Raw genomic sequence first — 16438 nt, forward strand, 5'->3', positions numbered from 1 at the left:
GTGACAGGCAGGACTGCGGGCGGCTGCGGGCTGGGGGCTGGGCCGGGTGGGGTGGGCAGGGGGCCCCACCCGTCCTCTGCCTGCTCTGGCACTTGGGTGGGCAAAGGCCACGAAGAGGAATGGGAGGGAGAGGTGGGCCGACAGGCGAGGGCTAAGGGGCTGGGCTGGTGGGTGGGCTGGCTGGGAGGACCGGGCCTGGGGACAAAGGCGGGAGAAGAACAAAGGTGTCCGAGTGGAGGAATCAGCCCCTGCTGACCTCTGGGTGCCGCAGTCCTGAGCGTCCTGGACAGAGTCTCCTGAATGGAGGGCAGGTCCACTCTGGGGCGGTCCAGGCTCTGAAGTGGCAGCCTGAGGTCAAGGGAAGAGGGGATGGGCTATGAGAGTGGGCAGGGCCCCTTCCTTCTGAGAGAGTTCGGAACACAGCGGCTGCAGGGACTGACCACATATCAGGATGACCGCGTTGCTGTCTCTTTGCGGGAGGGGATGGTTGATGGGGTCTGAAGCTTGGCCCGAGAGCTGGGTGGGGCAAGTCCCCTTTTAGGGAAAAGCATTTGGGATTTGGGGATGCAGGGGAGGTGGAGGAGTGGTGGGCACCGTGGGGGAAGGGGAGGGATGGAGATGAAGGGTGTGGGGAGCTGGGGACATTTCGGGGATGAGGCCGGGCAGGTCCAGAGCTCTGCCCCTCAACAGGCCCATCAGCAGCAAAGGCCTCCCTCTGCACACCCCACAGTTCTGCCAGGGACGGGAGAGGATAATGAGCCACTTCCCTTCTAAGCACTGCTGTGACAGCCAAGGGCACCAGGGAGGCTAGTATGGGCTGCTCAGGCACAAGTCTGTGATAGTGCTGCAGCGGGGCAGGGAAGGCCGGCTGGCCTTAACCAGAGCTGTCCCATCCCTCTCTGGTCCTGGGTACGGTGCCCTGGGCTGGCCCAGTCTCCTTTCATGCCCAGAGGCACAGAATGCCCTCCTAAGCCTTCTGACCAAAAGAAGTTCCTCTTCTTGTCCCACTGGAGACTCCTTATAGAAATTCCAGAGCACTTTCATTCTCTGGAGAGCAGGAGAAGGGGAGGGAGCCGTGGGCTGGCCTGATGCTATGACTGGAAGAGAGGAAGACACTCAGCACCCCCCCCCCATCCCACCCTGCACGGAAAGGGTGAGAGCTACATGCCCCTTAGTCTCTGCATAGCCCTACTCCCTACCACCGCCTCAGGGAAGCCCACCTAGCCCCACCAAGCAGGGCCGCATCAACCCAGCTGCCTCTGGTCTAGCTACACCTTCCAGTAGCCTGGAATCTAGAGAAAGGAAAGAATCTTCCTCCCCCCTTTTCCTCTCTCCCTCCCTTCCTTCCATCCTTTGTTCCCTCCTTCCACTTTTTATTTAGAAATAATTTCAAACTTACAGAAAAGTTGTCAAAATAAGAATAGTCTAAGACGCATATACCCTTTTTGGCCATATGCAACTATTGTTAATATTTTGCTTCACTTGCTTTCTGTATGTATTTGCCCTCTCTCTCTCTCTCTTTCTCTCTCTCTGTGTATGTGTATGTGTGTGTGTGTGTGTGTGTGTGTGTATCTGTGTGTGTATAAGAAAGAGAGAGAAAGAGATCATAATTTTTTTCTTGACCATTTGAGAGTAAAGTTACAGGCATGATGGCTGAAAGGATGGTTTCCTATCTATTTCTGGCTCCTGGAGCCAGTCTGAGGAAGCCCAGACCACATTGTGTGGAGTGAATGAAGGTCTGGAACAGGCAAGGAATGAGCGGACATCACCTACTAGGAGCTCGAGGCCTGGAGAACTGGAGGCCCTTCGCCAAGGCCACCTGAGAGTCTGGCTGGTCCAGGGCTAGGCACCACTCATTTTCTGCTCCTTCGGCCTGAGAAGCAGGAAGCCATTGCCCACCAGAGCAAGCCTGTGGTGTCTGCTGGGTGTGGAGCTGCAGCATATGTCTGTGGAGCTGGCAGGAGGCGGGTGGGGTAAAGCTGGGAGAGCAGGGATGCCCACGCTGTGGCAGCTGGGCACACTCAGGAGATGGGCTTGAGAAGCCCATCCTGGCTCTCAGGGAGTGGAGAAGCCACTCCCTGGCTTGAGAAGCCTCAGCTGCTGGAGGCCCTAGCCCCAGGCCCAGTGCCACGGCTTTGAATTCTTGCCTTTGGACCCTCTCCACAGCCCCATGAGGGACAGGGCAGGGATAGGGGCCCCCACTTGTAGGCTGATCCATGCTAATTGGCTTAGATAGGGCAGAATGGGGGCCCTGGTCATGCGATGGTCTCTGACACAGGGATGGCATTCCTTCTGTCCCCCAGTGCCCTCACATGGGTTGGAGTTCCATGTGGAGCTGTCCTTCAGATGACTTCTCTCTTATCCCTCCTAACCCCCATCTGAAGGTTACAGTTAAGTGTGGCATTTAAAAATCACATGGTGAGGGGCGCCTGGGTGGCTCAGTCAGTTAAGCATCTGACAGTTGATTTCGGCTCAGGTCATGATCTTAAGGTTTGGTTCATGAGTTCGAGCCCTGGGTGGCTCAGTCAGTTAAGCATCTGACAGTTGATTTCGGCTCAGGTCATGATCTTAAGGTTTGGTTCATGAGTTCGAGCCCTGCGTCGGGTTCTATACTCATGGAGCCCGCTTGGGATTGGCTCTCTCCCTCCTTCTCTGCCCCTCCTCCACTTGTTCTCTTGTTCTTTCTCTCTTTCTCTCTCTCAAAATAAATAAGTAAACTTAAAAAAAAAATCACATGGTGAGGGACACCTGGCTGGCTCAGTTGGTGGAGCATGTGACTCTTGATCTCGGGGTCATGAGTTCAAGCCTCATGTTGGGTGTAGAGCTTACTTAAAAAAAAACAACAACAACAACTAAAACCTCTTGTATCAAGTACAATAAAATGAAATTAAATGAATGTCATAATAATAAACTTATAAATTTGGGGGGGGGAAATCACATGGTGAAAGATGATCTGAGCTCTGAAGCCCTGATTTCCTCTCCCTTATAGGTGAATTCCTCTTCCTCCATGAAGCCCTCCAGACTTCCTTAGATCTTCCCACATCACACGACTTCTGGGGAATGCCAGCCCTGTTTGTTCCTTTACTGGTTCACACTGGTGCTGTATCAGGGCCTAGGGCTTTGCTCTGTCATCAGCCTCTCTCCTTCCTGCTGCCCCAGGCCAGGCATATAACTGATGCCCCATAGATGGATGGCAGTGGCATGGTTAGTCCTGCCAGGATATTGATTCTCTCTGATGCCCCTGTGCCCACCGTCTGAGAGTCCACAGGCTCTGGGCTGGCTGAGGTGGTGGTGGGGTTGGGCAAGGGGATCTACCCGAGAGAGGGAAAAGGCTTGTTTAAGGCTAAGCCTGTTAGGGCAACGGCAGGCCTCCGGCTTGGGTCTCCGACCACCTATTTAGCACCTTGTGCTTCTTCCCCTGGAGCACGGGCAAGCCTGTCCGGGGTGGAGGCTAAGGGCGCTCCCCAAACCCTTGGGTGATTGCAGGACCTGTAGAACCAAGGGAAGAAATGCATCCCCTACCTCTGTTACCTCCAGCCCACCCATGTGAAAGCCCAGGGTATACCGGCCTCCTCTCCCCCTGCCCATCCCCCAAAGAGATTTCTGCCAATTAGCACATACACTATTTACTTAATTAGGGTAATGACATAATTAGTGTAAGTTGGGCTCCATCACATGGCTTCAACATGCAATTAGGAGCCGTCAGCGGGAGGCGACATTGTGGAAAAACTCATTCAATTTTGGTTTCAGCATGGAGGCCGGAGCAGCTGCCTCTGCTTGGGAGGCAGGCAGGCAGCAGCCACTGTGTGTGTGGGGTGACTGTAGGCAGCCACAGACAGCATAGGACAGGAGAGTCAGTGGGGGTGGGGGGGCAGAATGGCAGTTGCCAGGGCTGAGGGTGTCCCTGGCCAACCCTGCCTCTCCCATCGCTTACAGATGCTATCACCCCCAGAACCCCAGGGCAGGGCAGGGGCTCTGGCTTGGCTGGGGTGAATGAGACTGGGAGCCTGAGCACTCCAGGCCCCTCTGCCCCTAAGATGCCACCCTTAGCAGGATGTGTTTTCTCTCTTCAGGGCTTTGCTGCTCACAGGAGCCACCGTCTCATATCCACTGGCCTGGTGGCTGCTCATGGTGGCCCTATGAGGCCACAGACTGGAAGGACTGGAATGACTACTATTATCCTCATTGGACTAGTAGGGAAACTGAGGCTCAGAGCAAGCGAGGTGGTAGAGCCAATCATGGCAGCGCTGACCCTAAGAGGCAGTCCAGCATGGCTGGAGACTTCTCAAGCCCAGTCAGATCACCCTCAGCCTCAGGGAGGTCTCCTGCTCCATAGGCTCCTTTTTCTGAGAGGGGGCAGAGAATCATAGGGGTCCCCAGACTGCTGCTCCCTCAGCCTCCCCTCCCTTGCACAAGGCTGGGAGGCAGGGAGACCATCCATGGCTTTCCCTTCCCCTTAGTGAGCCTCCCAGCTTTCCTGGGCAGTGGGAGCAGGGAAGTGAGGGAAGATGGGAGGCAGTGCCACCATTGTGCCAGTAGGGAAACTGAGGCTCTGGGGCCACCAAGAGGAACCTAAATCAGGCCTCAGCAATCCTCCTCCCTGCCTGGCTCAGTCACCTGGGCTATCCTCTCCCCCAGGCATCAGTTTCCCTGTGTGAAAGGAGAGAGTCTATGACCCATGGTCTCACACATCCTGGGACTGTCCAGAACCCCCCCCGGGAAGGTGGGGCCCACCTTGACATCTGTTTAACCTCCTTCTAAATTATGTCATCATAGCTGTCCCTCCCCTTTATGTCCCACCTGGGCCCTGCCTAGTGGTCGGGGCCCCTGGGGAGACAGCTCTGACTGGCAATTCTGCCTGTTCCAGGCTGGGCTTCCTGCCCTTCTGAACTGGGGAATCCCTGGGCTCTGGGGGCCATCTTAGACTCTCCCAATCAGTGGTGCCCCATCTTATAGGTGATACCCCCAGATGGCTGGATTCTGCTCTTATCTGACCTCCTCCCTAGGTCTACAGCAGTGTGGTCAGAGTGGGGCTGACTTGTTTGCTAATTGCTGACTATGGACCAAACACCTTGGGCCTGGCTACTGGGGCAGGGATGGGAAGGGATGGGCAGACAGAGGTGAGGGTAACTACCTCCAGGGGATTATGACCTCAGAGTTCAGACAGACTCAGGCCTAAGGAGTGTCCTCCAAAGGGTAGGCAAAGATAAGTGCCAGGAAGAGCCAAGACTAAGGGCCACACTGAGTAGAGATCTGACCCTCTCCTTCTGGTCAGGAAGAGCAGCACCTGCCAGGCCTGGGGGAGGCAAGGCTTTCAGTCCACAGAAGATGTACTTCGGGTACCAGTGTGAGTAGAGGCTGGGAGGCCAGAGTAGGTGAGGGGATGCCATCCTCAGGCATGAGGTATTCGGGTAGGCTCTGGGGAGCTGGAGGAAGGGGCTGGGGACTCTGGCTGTTTGTGGGAGGGTCAAGGAATTCTCTTAACATCCATTCAACAAAAAGTCCCCTTCACGTGTTAGGCATATGGTGTTCTAGGCTGGGAATTCAGTAGGGACCAAGACAGATGCAATCCCTGCCCTCTGGAGCCTATACTTCAGTTGTGAGAGACAGGAACAGTATCATGCAAGTGTGATGCAGAAGATCCTACTGCTCAGAGTGTGGTGCTAGGGCTGGGGGACACGTTAGGCTATAGGGCCAGGGAAGGCTACGGTGACATTTAAGCCAAGATCTTAGGGATCCAGAGATTTGGGGAAGAGCATTCTAGGCAGACGAGCAGCAAGTGCAAAGTCCCTGAGGCATTGAAGAACAATTCACATAACTGGGGCAAGGAAAAGAGAAGAAAGGAGGTGGATGAGATCAGGGAGGCAGGCCCCTACAGCTCAGGCTGAGGCCCATGGACTTATTCTGTGCGTGATGGGAAGTCGTTAAAGGGTTTAAACTGGGAACTGATTTTTAAAAATCACCGTGGCAGCAGTGTGAAGGCTGGAAGACCAGGGCACGGCTGTCCAGATGGTAGAGGATGACGGCCGGGACTGGGGTGCTTGCTGGGAGGGGGCAGGAAGATGGCACCTGGGATATGGTTTGGAAGCAGGGCCAACAGGACTCCTGATGGTTGGCTGTGGGGTGCCAAGGTTGTCAGGGCAGCTCTTCGGTTCCTGGCTTGAGCACATGAGCCAATGGTGTGGCCATTTTCCGAAGAGGGGAATAGTGGGAAGAACTGGTTAGCGAGAGGTAGATCGAGTGCTGGATAGGGCTGGAGGCACCAAGGAGATAGTTGTCAGGTTTAAGTCTGGAGTTCCAGAGACAAAGGGAGCTGACTCATCTTTAGCAGAGACACAAGAACCAAGGTTCCCATCCAGCCCCAGGAGCCCAGAGATTCAAATGAGCCAACCATCTGGAAGCCCCCAGAAGGACCAAAGCAGGGGCCAGCTGGGAAGGACCCTGCTTTCAATGCCTCCTTCATATCTGCCGGGTGAGCCAAGACCACCTCAGCTCACCCCAAGGCTGCAGAAGTAAGCCGATTCCACAAAGTTGGCTTTTCTGAGCCAAGGTCCAAATGGGCTGGATGGTGTTGCCTTGGAAACCCTGGAGGCCAGCTGTCCAGGTGATCCTCTGCCCTCCCCTACCAGGCCTGGTGTGGGAGGGTCTAGAGCCCACCCTTACAGGACCCCACCATGGCTTAAAATGCTCCTTCAGAGTGTCTGGGACTACTCACTTCTATCACCACGAGTTAGCTGTGCGTCCTCAAGTAAGCCACTGACGTCTCTGGGCATCGGCCTCCCCACTGGAGGCAGTTGGAGGAGTAATCCCTTCAGCCTCAGCTGAGGCAGGACAGCCAGAATGATGGGGCTGGGGGAGGGGCACTGTCCCTACACATGTGGCCCATGGCCCCTGCCTCACTCCCCTGTCCAGACTCTCAGTTCCTTGGGGCCCACTCATGGCAGACGGGCATTACTCCTGGGTATCCCTTCTGCAGGGAGAGGAGGTGGCTGCTACCACCAAAGCCATCCTCCAGGTCCCTCGCTCCTCCATGCCAAGCACATTAGGGGATAATTAAGTAAAAATAGGCCTTCCGACCAGTGTAGCTCATTAAGGCCTAATTAAGTTAATTAGTTCCAGGTGTGGATGGCGAGGCTCAAGTGAGGCGATGGCTGTTTGCTGTAATTGCATTTTCGCTGTAGCAGCGGTGGCGGTGGTAACTGTGGTGGCAAAGGCGGTGGCTTCCTCTGAGGCCTGGAAGCCCGCCAGGGAGGTCGGGGAGGGGTCTGGAGCCAAGCAGGCCTGGACCACCCACAGAGAGCTGTATAGCCAGAGGTTCCAGGTCAGCAGGGCCCAGGGAAACCTGCACTCTCTGCAGGGGTGGTGGGAGGCTGGGGGAGCCAGGGGAGGGGGGAGTACAAGGCCACCAACAGGCATCCTCCCCGCTGAGAGTGGCGGGTGCAGGTGCATCGTGGCTTGTCCTTTGGATTCCCTCACACCCATGGTGGTCCCCAGGAAGACTGGCAAATGGCTTTGCTAAAGGGGAATGTGTGACTCCGAGGCGGTGGTGAGACCTATAGGAATCCACCTAAATCACCCCCTCCATTTGGCTCGAGTCTCTAACTCCTGTTCCTTTCTGCTGCAGGTGCGTGGCTCTGAGACCCTCTCTTTGCGATTCAAGGCAGGAGTGGGGCCACACAAGTCTGGGGTCTCTGCAGGGGACCTGCTGGCCTCATCAGTCTCCTGCCCGAGATGTCTCCCCAAACCCACTTCCTGCCGCAGCTTCAGGACTCACCTGTGTAGGACAGCCCTCCCAGCCTTGGTTGATGAGGGAGCATGGGGCAAGCTGAGGGCAAATACAGGCTGACAGCACGCTGCCCCCCACCCCGGCCCCCTCCACCGGGGGGAATATGTGTGATATTCCTCGGACACTCCTGGCTACCCAAGAACAAAGGAAAGGGGTTTAGGTGTTTGCCATGGTGATGTGGGAAACTAAGGCAAATGAAAAATTAAATTCCCTTATGCCTACAGCCCATTGACAGGTCCTTGAAACCAGCAGAGTGACCTCCCTCTAGGAGCTCAGCTGCCTCAAGGATGACACTTTGCTGGGGGCAAAAGAGCATCTTAGCTTAACATTATCCCAACCTCGAGGATCCTGTAAGTCTACTGTATCTCAACTGCCCCAAGATATATGCTGGCAATCATACTCCAAGCTTATGGCCCCCAGTATACATCTGAAGGGTCTCATGACTGAGGTTTTATTAAACGGTAATAAATGGTGTTTCCCTAGCAACAGCTAGCCCCTCAAAATCCCGGAAACCTTGCTTCCAAAATTCCTTGGAGACTTACTCTATCCCTGACTGACCCCCTCCCAACCTGAGGGTATAATGATGAGTTACCCATCATGACCCCAGTGCAGCTCTCCCTGTCCTGTCCCCATGCTTTAATAAAATTACCTTTTTGCACCAAGGGCATTTTCAAGAATTCCAAACCCCATGAATCCCTGATCACCCCAAAACTTCATCATTGGTCACATCCCCTTCACTCATCCGTTTGTCGCTCACTAGGTATCTCCTCTGTGCCAGCCAGCAGAGCCAGGGCTAGAGACACAAGGCTGGGTGGGCTAGATTGGACCCTGCCCCATGGCACCTTTGGTCTCTCTGAGGAGGCAGACATACTAATCGCCCTGGCCACATGGTTTTGTGACGGCTAGTGGAGCACAGGTGTGCTTACTCCCAACCCAGGAGGAAAGATGTCTGAGCTGCAATGAATATGATCCAGGAGAGGCGGGGGTCAGGTACCTGGGGTGTGCCGGAAGCTAAAAGGGCCTCCTTTTGGTGGGAGGGAGTGTAGAGAGTGAGGGGCCAGATCTGGGGGGGCCATGGAAGGGTCTGAGCAGGGCTCCGGGGTAGGAAAGGAACTGGTAACTCTTAGCTGGTGGCTGGGAGGCCAGGGAGGAGTGGCTGGACTTGAGGGATGTTTGGGGATGGAAAGGGTTGGTCGTGGTGCACTGGTTGGCTGTAGGGGTGGGGAAAGAAGAGCCCGGACCCCCTGAGGAGGGGCTTTGGGAGTGGGCTTGGGTTCTGAGACCCCACAGGGTTGGGACTAGGGTGAGGCAAGTGAAGTGCCTAGGATGCAAAATTGGGGGTATTCACTCCCGGCCTTGTGTCCCCATCTGTGCCCCATCCCTCTGAAATTTCTCACTAAGAATGTGGAAGCCACCTCTAGGGAGGAGCAAGGAGGATAATTCTGGACAGGGTGTCTCCTTTTGTCCTTAATTTTTTTTTTAAAGTATATAAACATTTTTTTAAATGTTTATTTTTGGGGCACCTGGGTGGCGCAGTCGGTTGAGCATCCGACTTCAGCCAGGTCAAGATCTCACGGTCCGTGAGTTCGAGCCCCGCGTCAGGCTCTGGGCTGATGGCTCGGAGCCTGGAGCCTGTTTCCGATGCTGTGTCTCCCTCTCTCTCTGACCCTCCCCCGTTCATGCTCTGTCTCTCTCTGTCCCAAAAATAAATAAACGTTGAAAAAAAAAATAAATAAATGTTTATTTTTGAGAGGGGGAGAGGCAGAGAGAGAGAGAGGGACAGAGGATAAGAAGCAGGTCCTGTGCTGACAGCAGACAGCCTGATGCGGGGCTGGAAACCATGAACCGCAAGAGAGAGATCATGACCTGAGCCTAAGTCGAAGCTTAACCAACTGAGCCACCCAGGCGCCCCTCCCCCCTTTAATCCCTACTTGGGAGATGCTGCCTTCTCTGCACCCTCCAGGGCTGGGGTGGGGCTGGGATTGACCCCTTAGGATATTATATCCTCTGGACAGCTATTCCATTTCCATTCTGATGCAGGATGACAAGTGCCCCATCCGGCTTCTTCCTGCATGCCACTTATGACAGGGAGCTCCCTGCCACCTGGGCACCCAGTCCTCTGGCTCCAGCCATTATAAAAAATGTTTCACCCTGAGCCCCCAAACCTGGAGATTTGCGGTGTCTTCTACCCAGTAGTGGCCTCAGCTCTGCCTCTGACTCTTTCCCACCCCTCTGGTGGGTCTGCTGATCCCCTTTCCCAAGACAGCTTAACATCTCTGAGCTTCAGTATCCCTGTAAAAGGGGAAACAATACTAGTCAGCACCTTCTAGGGCTGGTGTGAGGATTCACGGCCTGATGTGCATAAACCTGACGACACACACCAATTCCTCAATAATGGGTCACTAACTGATAACAACCGTGAATAACTACATGGGTGGACACTGTCCTCCTCCTGGTGTGGGCTGCCCAGTGATGTAGCCTCAGCCTAGGCCCCAGAACTCACCTGTTGGCCTCAGGTAGCAGGCTCTACTGTGTCCCTCTCACATCCAACACAGACACAGGGCTAATCCCAGAGGACGATGTTCATGGGGAAGAGGGAGTAACACTTTCACGAGATGACCAAGTGGTGCTGAGTTATGGGCCTGCCCTGCTGGTGTGAATTGGTTCTCTGCTCAGTGTTCACTCCAGCTGCAGGAGCAGCCTTGGTGCCTCCTCTCCTGCCCCCTTCTCCTCAAGTCTCTCAGGGGGACGGGTGGTGGCTGAGAAGGAGGGACGCAGACCTACCCTGTCTGCCAGTAGGCATCTCTGGGACACATCACTAGACCCTGTCGTGTCTTTGGGGCTGTCCTGGTGGAGGGGGTCTCTCCTCAGCCTGAGGCGCCTGCATAGCCCGGGGTCCCACAGAGGGGGCAGTCCCAGCAGAAGCTCATTCCTAATAGGCGCAGTTGTGTGGATCATCACCAGACTCCTGCCATGAGACTGCCGTGTGGGGAGCCTGGGGCAGGAATCCCTGACTCCCCTGAAGAATCAGAAAAGCCAGCCCGGGACAGAAGGACAAGTGGTGCTGTAGCCTAGTCCCTAAAGCCATCCTGTGACCCTCCTTCTGTGCTGTCTCATTCCAGGAGCTGTGTCCACAGCCGGCTCCTGCCCCCAGGCTCTCTGCTTCTGCTCCAGGGTTGGTTCCCGGTTGAAAGTCAGAGCTTGTCAGACCGCAGTGATCGTGCTCACCAGCTCTTGGTGACCCAGGAGCTCTGGATTCCTGTCTGAGGGGCAAGAGCACCACTGAGGAGGATCTAAGGGTGCAAAGGTCCAGAGCAGCGAGGGTGGATGCAGGGATGCCAAGTCCTGGGTAGGCCGGGGGTGATTCTGGGGGAGCAGGGGATGTGGGGTATGTGTGGGGCTGGCGAGGAGCCGGCTTTGTGCTGAGGGGGCCGTGTTCATTTTCACCCCGGCTTCAGGAGGGAGGGTTCGCTGAAGGTTCGTAGACCTCGCTTGTTTTTACAGACTGGGGGCTCAAAGAAAAGAAGGGATGTGCCCAAAGTCACATAGCAGGTGGGACCTGGGCCACCACAGCCTGCTCCCACCCCTGCCAAATCCTGGTGACTAGGTTCCTCTCTATGGGGTATGTCAGAGGAGGGACTGCCTAACCTCTGGGGTTCAATTTTATTTGGTTTAGGGGCCTGCCTTGGGGTCCTGCATCCCCAGGAGGTCTTGCTTATTGTGGCCTGATCTAGGCCAAGGCCCAGGTTTGCTCTGTGCCTTAGTTTCCCAAGTCATACAGGGGAGTTCACAAAGTGAGGTTTGGCCTGTACTCTTTGCCTCTTCTCACAGTGCACAGGGGAGACGGGTGGTCCACAGCTCCAGGCAGAGAGGGGACAGGAGTGCCTGGGGCCCAGGTCACCTCCAGGCCTGTAGATCCAGCTCTGAGGGTGTGGTCAGCAGCCAGGAGAGGAGGCTGCAGGGGCTGGTGGCCAGAAAAGTCCAGGGTTTCTGGTATCTGGTGTTCTTTAATCTGCCCTCCAGCCCCCTCTGCCTTGGGTTCACGGCTTCACCCCAGCTGAGTGCATCCTGAGGCAAGGCTCTCCCCACCCCTGCTAATTATGGCTGGTCACAAAAGCTGGACCGTGACCAGACAAAGGGATAGGGATGAAAGTGCTGGTTGTCATGGCAACCTGGAGGGTTGCTGAGACCCAGGGGAGGGGTTTGGCTGTGTGCCTGAGCCCAGGCATCTGGATGACCTCTGAGCATAAGCCAGGGTGGCCCAGGGGCTCATAGGGATTCCCCCTCCTGTTCTGGGCCTACCAGAATTGAACGTACAATGGAAACTTCACCCCCTCCATGGCAACACCTGCTCCCTGGGCCTCTCCCAGTGGCCCCATTATCCTGCACCTGCTGCCCCCCGTCCCACACCTGCTCCCCAGTCCAGGCGCCCTTCCCAAGGTCCCCTCTGCCCATCCCCAGGCCCAGCTGCCTGCTCTGAGGGCCAGCCAAGAGGGGCTGTGGAATCAGGAAGGGTCCCAGGGAGGGCCCTGGGCAAGGGCAGAGGGTCCAGCTGCCAAGCCAGCTCTGCCTGATCAGCAGTGCACGTGCTCATGACAAGACCTCCTTCAGGGCCTCAGTCTTCTCACCCGTAAAATGGGAACAGCCATTCCTGCCCTCAGGGCCTACCGAGAGTAAGTTTATTTCTGCTTGGAAGGAGATCTGAGACCAGGATGTCACCAGAGCTGGGTCAGGGTAGATAGTGAGGTTGGAAAGAGAAGAGAGAAAGGGTCGTCTTGGGTCATATTCTCAGGGCCATCTCTGTTAGACCGCTTGGAGACCTGAATGTCTTCCTGTCACAGCTTGGAGGGTCACAGCTTGGAGCCGGAGAGGACATTTTCCAGGGGACCCTCAGGGTAGAGTGGATCTGGGCAGGAACCCCATCAGTACCAGGTTCTTGAGTGGCCTGTCAGGAGTACTAAGGGACACCCCTCCGCATCAGGGAGAGTGCATACTCCCAGAGAATGGCCTGAGGGGTCTCTGGTGATCCAGTAGTTCAATTCAGGTCAGGAAACTGAAATCCTAGGAGCTGTAGTTTCTGGCTGTCTGGTATCCCACCACCAGAGAGTGGAATGGAGGGACAAGAGAGCAGGAGGCGTGGCTCGCCAATGCCCCAACTGCTCCTGGAAAGGGATGGGGATTCCCATGGCGACTGGTTTTTGTCCTGTGGCTCACATTCTAGAGGTTCCCTACACCCTATGGGACAGCCCCAGTTTCTCCTCATACTTGGCTGTAACCTTGGGTGAGGCCCTTCCCTTCTTGCCACCTCGGTTTGCCCACCTGGAGTGTGGGAGCAGATTGTCAAGGAGGCGGTCAGCTCCAGCTGCTGCCCCAGCTGTTTGAAGGCTCCCTAGCCATCCTGGCCACTGATGGCCGCCCCATCTCTCTAGTGAGGAATTTCCTCCCTTGAACAAAGTATCCTTACTGACCTGTCTGGAATTTCTTTCTTTCTTTCTTTCTTTCTTTCTTTCTTTCTTTCTTTCTTTCTTTCTTTCTTTCTTTCTTTCTTTTCTTTCTTTCTTTCTTTCTTTCTTTCTTTCTTTCTTTCTTTCTTTCTTTCTCTTCCTTCCTTCCTTCCTTTTCTTTCTTTCTTTCTTTCTTTCTTTCTTTCTTTCTTTTATTTCCTCCTTCCTTCCTTCCTTCCTTCCTTCCTTCCTTCCTTCCTTTCTCTCTCTCTCCCTCCCTCCTTCCTGCCTTCCTTTCTCTCTTTTCTTTCTTTCTTTCTTTCTTTCTTTCTTTCTTTCTTTCTTTCTTTCTTATTTACTTATTTTGAGAGAGAGAGCACACATGCAGGGGAGGGGTAGAGAAAGAGAGAATACAAAGTAGGCTCTGCATGGTCAGTGCAGATCCCGACATGGAGCTTGAACTCTCGAACCATGAGATCAGGAGTCAGATGCTTAACTGCTTAATCGACTAAGCACCAGGCACCCGACCTGTCTGGGATTTCTTACATATTCCCTCCCAGAGGTGTGGCAGGGACAAAGCTTTTGCCAGGAATGGGGGCATCTGGGGCAGGGCAACAGTCCTGGTGTCCCTCAGACCATTCTGTATAGGTGGTTCTGGTGCAGGCCTCAGCAAGTTTTGTGGACTCCACTGTGCAGATGGAAAAACTGAGGCCTAGCAAGGGAAGAGACTTGCCCAGTGAGTCAGCAGCAGAACCCAGGCCTCCTGCCCTGTTCATAGAACTTTCTAGGGGTGGGTCAGAATGGTTGTCTGGTCCCCAGACTCAATAAACTCAGGCTCCCTGGAGAAGGGAGGTGGGGGCACTTGGTGGGTCATGGAACCATGATGATGAGGCCAACCCCAGTCTGCCAAGAGATCATTCAGTCAGTGTTCAGTGCTCAGTGAGTTCCTTGGGGCCAAGGGGAAATCAGAGGCACTCAGAGCCTAATTATGACAAACAGCTTCCTGTGTAGGGGTCTATCACTGGGACCCCCTCTTGGCCCCTGCTCCTGGAGAGTGGAAACTCAACATCCTGGACCCTGTTCTGGGATGGTCTGGAATTTCAGGTCAGAGGGAGGTAGGCTGGGGAAGAGGGTGTAAAGGTGAGACTGTGTACAGCTGGTCGATGGTCACCATCTCCGGGGTGGTGGCTCTCATGTGTATTATTGTTTCCTAGTTATCTCCCTAAGGGTTCTTCTAGGACTCATTGATCGGCAGGGCTGCTGGGAAAAGCAGCACCCCCACCCCCATCCCCCACCATTCCTGCTGTTCAAGCCCACCCTCCAGTTGGGTGACACAGCAGTGACCAATGTATGGTTGCCTACCAAGGTGTACTGACCATGGTCCTTTGGGCCCCCGAAGAGAGTATAAGCGTGTTCTGTGGGCTGAGGCAATCAGGGAGGGCTTCCTGAGGAGGTGTGGCCTGGGATGGGATGGGAAGTTGTAGAAAAACTGAGAGGGAGGAAATTCTCACTAGGAAGCTCCACGTGAGTACAGGTGGCAATGGGTTTGGGCTGGGGGCTAGGATGAGGCCTCAGCATTCACGGGCCAGGGGTCCTCAATCTTCCAGTCTCCCAGGAACTCCTACTCCTCCGTGAGCGCTGGGCTTTTAAGGTCTTATCTGTCAAGCTGACCTCATGGATCCAAGGAGAATTAATTTGTCTCCATTTTTATTCATCAAAGAAAGTTCTGGTCAGAGCTGCTGAAGCCAGCTGGCCAATGACAGAGAAGGGGGAAGGTCAGAGGCAGCCTAGGGAGAGCGGTGAACCCCAGACCTCGCCTAGGCCTCTGACAGCCCCCATGTCTGTGACTCAGTTTCTTTTAGCAGCTCAGAGCCCCTGGCTTAGAAAACCAGAGGGAGATCTTGGGGGCCCAAGAGGCTGGCTGGGGGCTGGTGGGGAGTGGATAGCTCCAGCCATCCTGTCTGGATGCCTGTCGCCCTCTGTTCCGGCTGGCCAGCCACACGAAGGGCTCATTCTGCTGTCTATTCACACGGGACTTTCATCTCCGCCGCCAGTGAAGCATTGCTCCCAGCTTCAGCACTGCCAGCAGGAAGGCACAGGGGAGGGGGAGCCTAGGATTGCCATGCCCTCAGACCTCTTGCCCAAAAGGCATGAGCCTAGGTGCCCTAAACAGTCTGCTTGCCCAAGCTCTAAGTTTCCAGGCTACCAGAGATGGGTACAGGACCCCCACTCACAAGCTCTTGCAGGAACCCAGTCTTTCCTATTTCAACAAGAGCAAGGCTGGTTTCCCTTCCAGCCCCCAGAGAACAGAGCAAAAGACTGCCCTCCCACCAAAGGGTAGGTGGGATCCCTGGGCGGGGGGGGGAGGTCATGGCTCAGCCCCTTGTTCCTCCCTCAGGGAACAAGTAAGTATGGTGGCCTCCAGGGCAGGGCAGGAAAAGCAAAGCCTAAACCCATGCTCAACCACTGGAGAAGATGGAGGCATTAGAGGGTGGACACTTGAGACCCAAGAGAGCAGGGACTGACCCCAGTGTCCTGCCAGGGAGAGAGGGAGGCAGTCATACCCACTGCCCACACTTACAGAGGGGCAGAGTCGAGGTGGCAGGACTGCTGGGAGAAGCAGACCCCCTGGCCCCCATGCTCCAGGTAAGGGACACAGCAGTGACTATCTCATGGTGGGGAGTGGGGGATCTGTGGGCTGGACCTTCTGAGAGTAGACCCTTCCTGCAGTGGCCTATCCATCTGTCTGGCAGCCATGGCCCCTGTGACATCATCAACCCACTGCGTTGCTTGGCAACTTTCCAGGATTAGCACTCTGCCCCTGTCATCCCTGACGTCCCACCATGGGCTGATGTTGCCCTGGCAACCCGGATGGGTACTGCAGCTTTTTGGACAGCTGTACCCAGTGTGGGAAGTGCCAGGAAAAATCCAGGAAGCAGGTGCCTCTTTCTAGGTCGAACAGGGTACACAGCCTATCCCCAGACCCACAAAGGAGCCAGGCTGTCCTAAGCAGGGCTTTGAGGGTTTTTGTCTCCTCAAAGAGCTTTGGTCAGCTTTGCCTCCAATCCCCCTTATACCCTTTCCTTCCTCCCACAATGATCACTAAGCACCTACTGTGTGAATGCCAACAAGAAAAGCAAATAACACTACAGTTTGAGCTTAGGGAAAGTTGCACCAACATTGGATCTTGAAGGATGAATAGGAGTTG

The sequence above is a fragment of the Lynx rufus genome, unplaced genomic scaffold (genome assembly GCF_022079265.1).
Source record: "Lynx rufus isolate CCGP_SWC_20201006 ecotype Redwood Valley unplaced genomic scaffold, mLynRuf1.p SCAF_4, whole genome shotgun sequence".
NCBI lineage: Eukaryota > Metazoa > Chordata > Mammalia > Carnivora > Felidae > Lynx > Lynx rufus.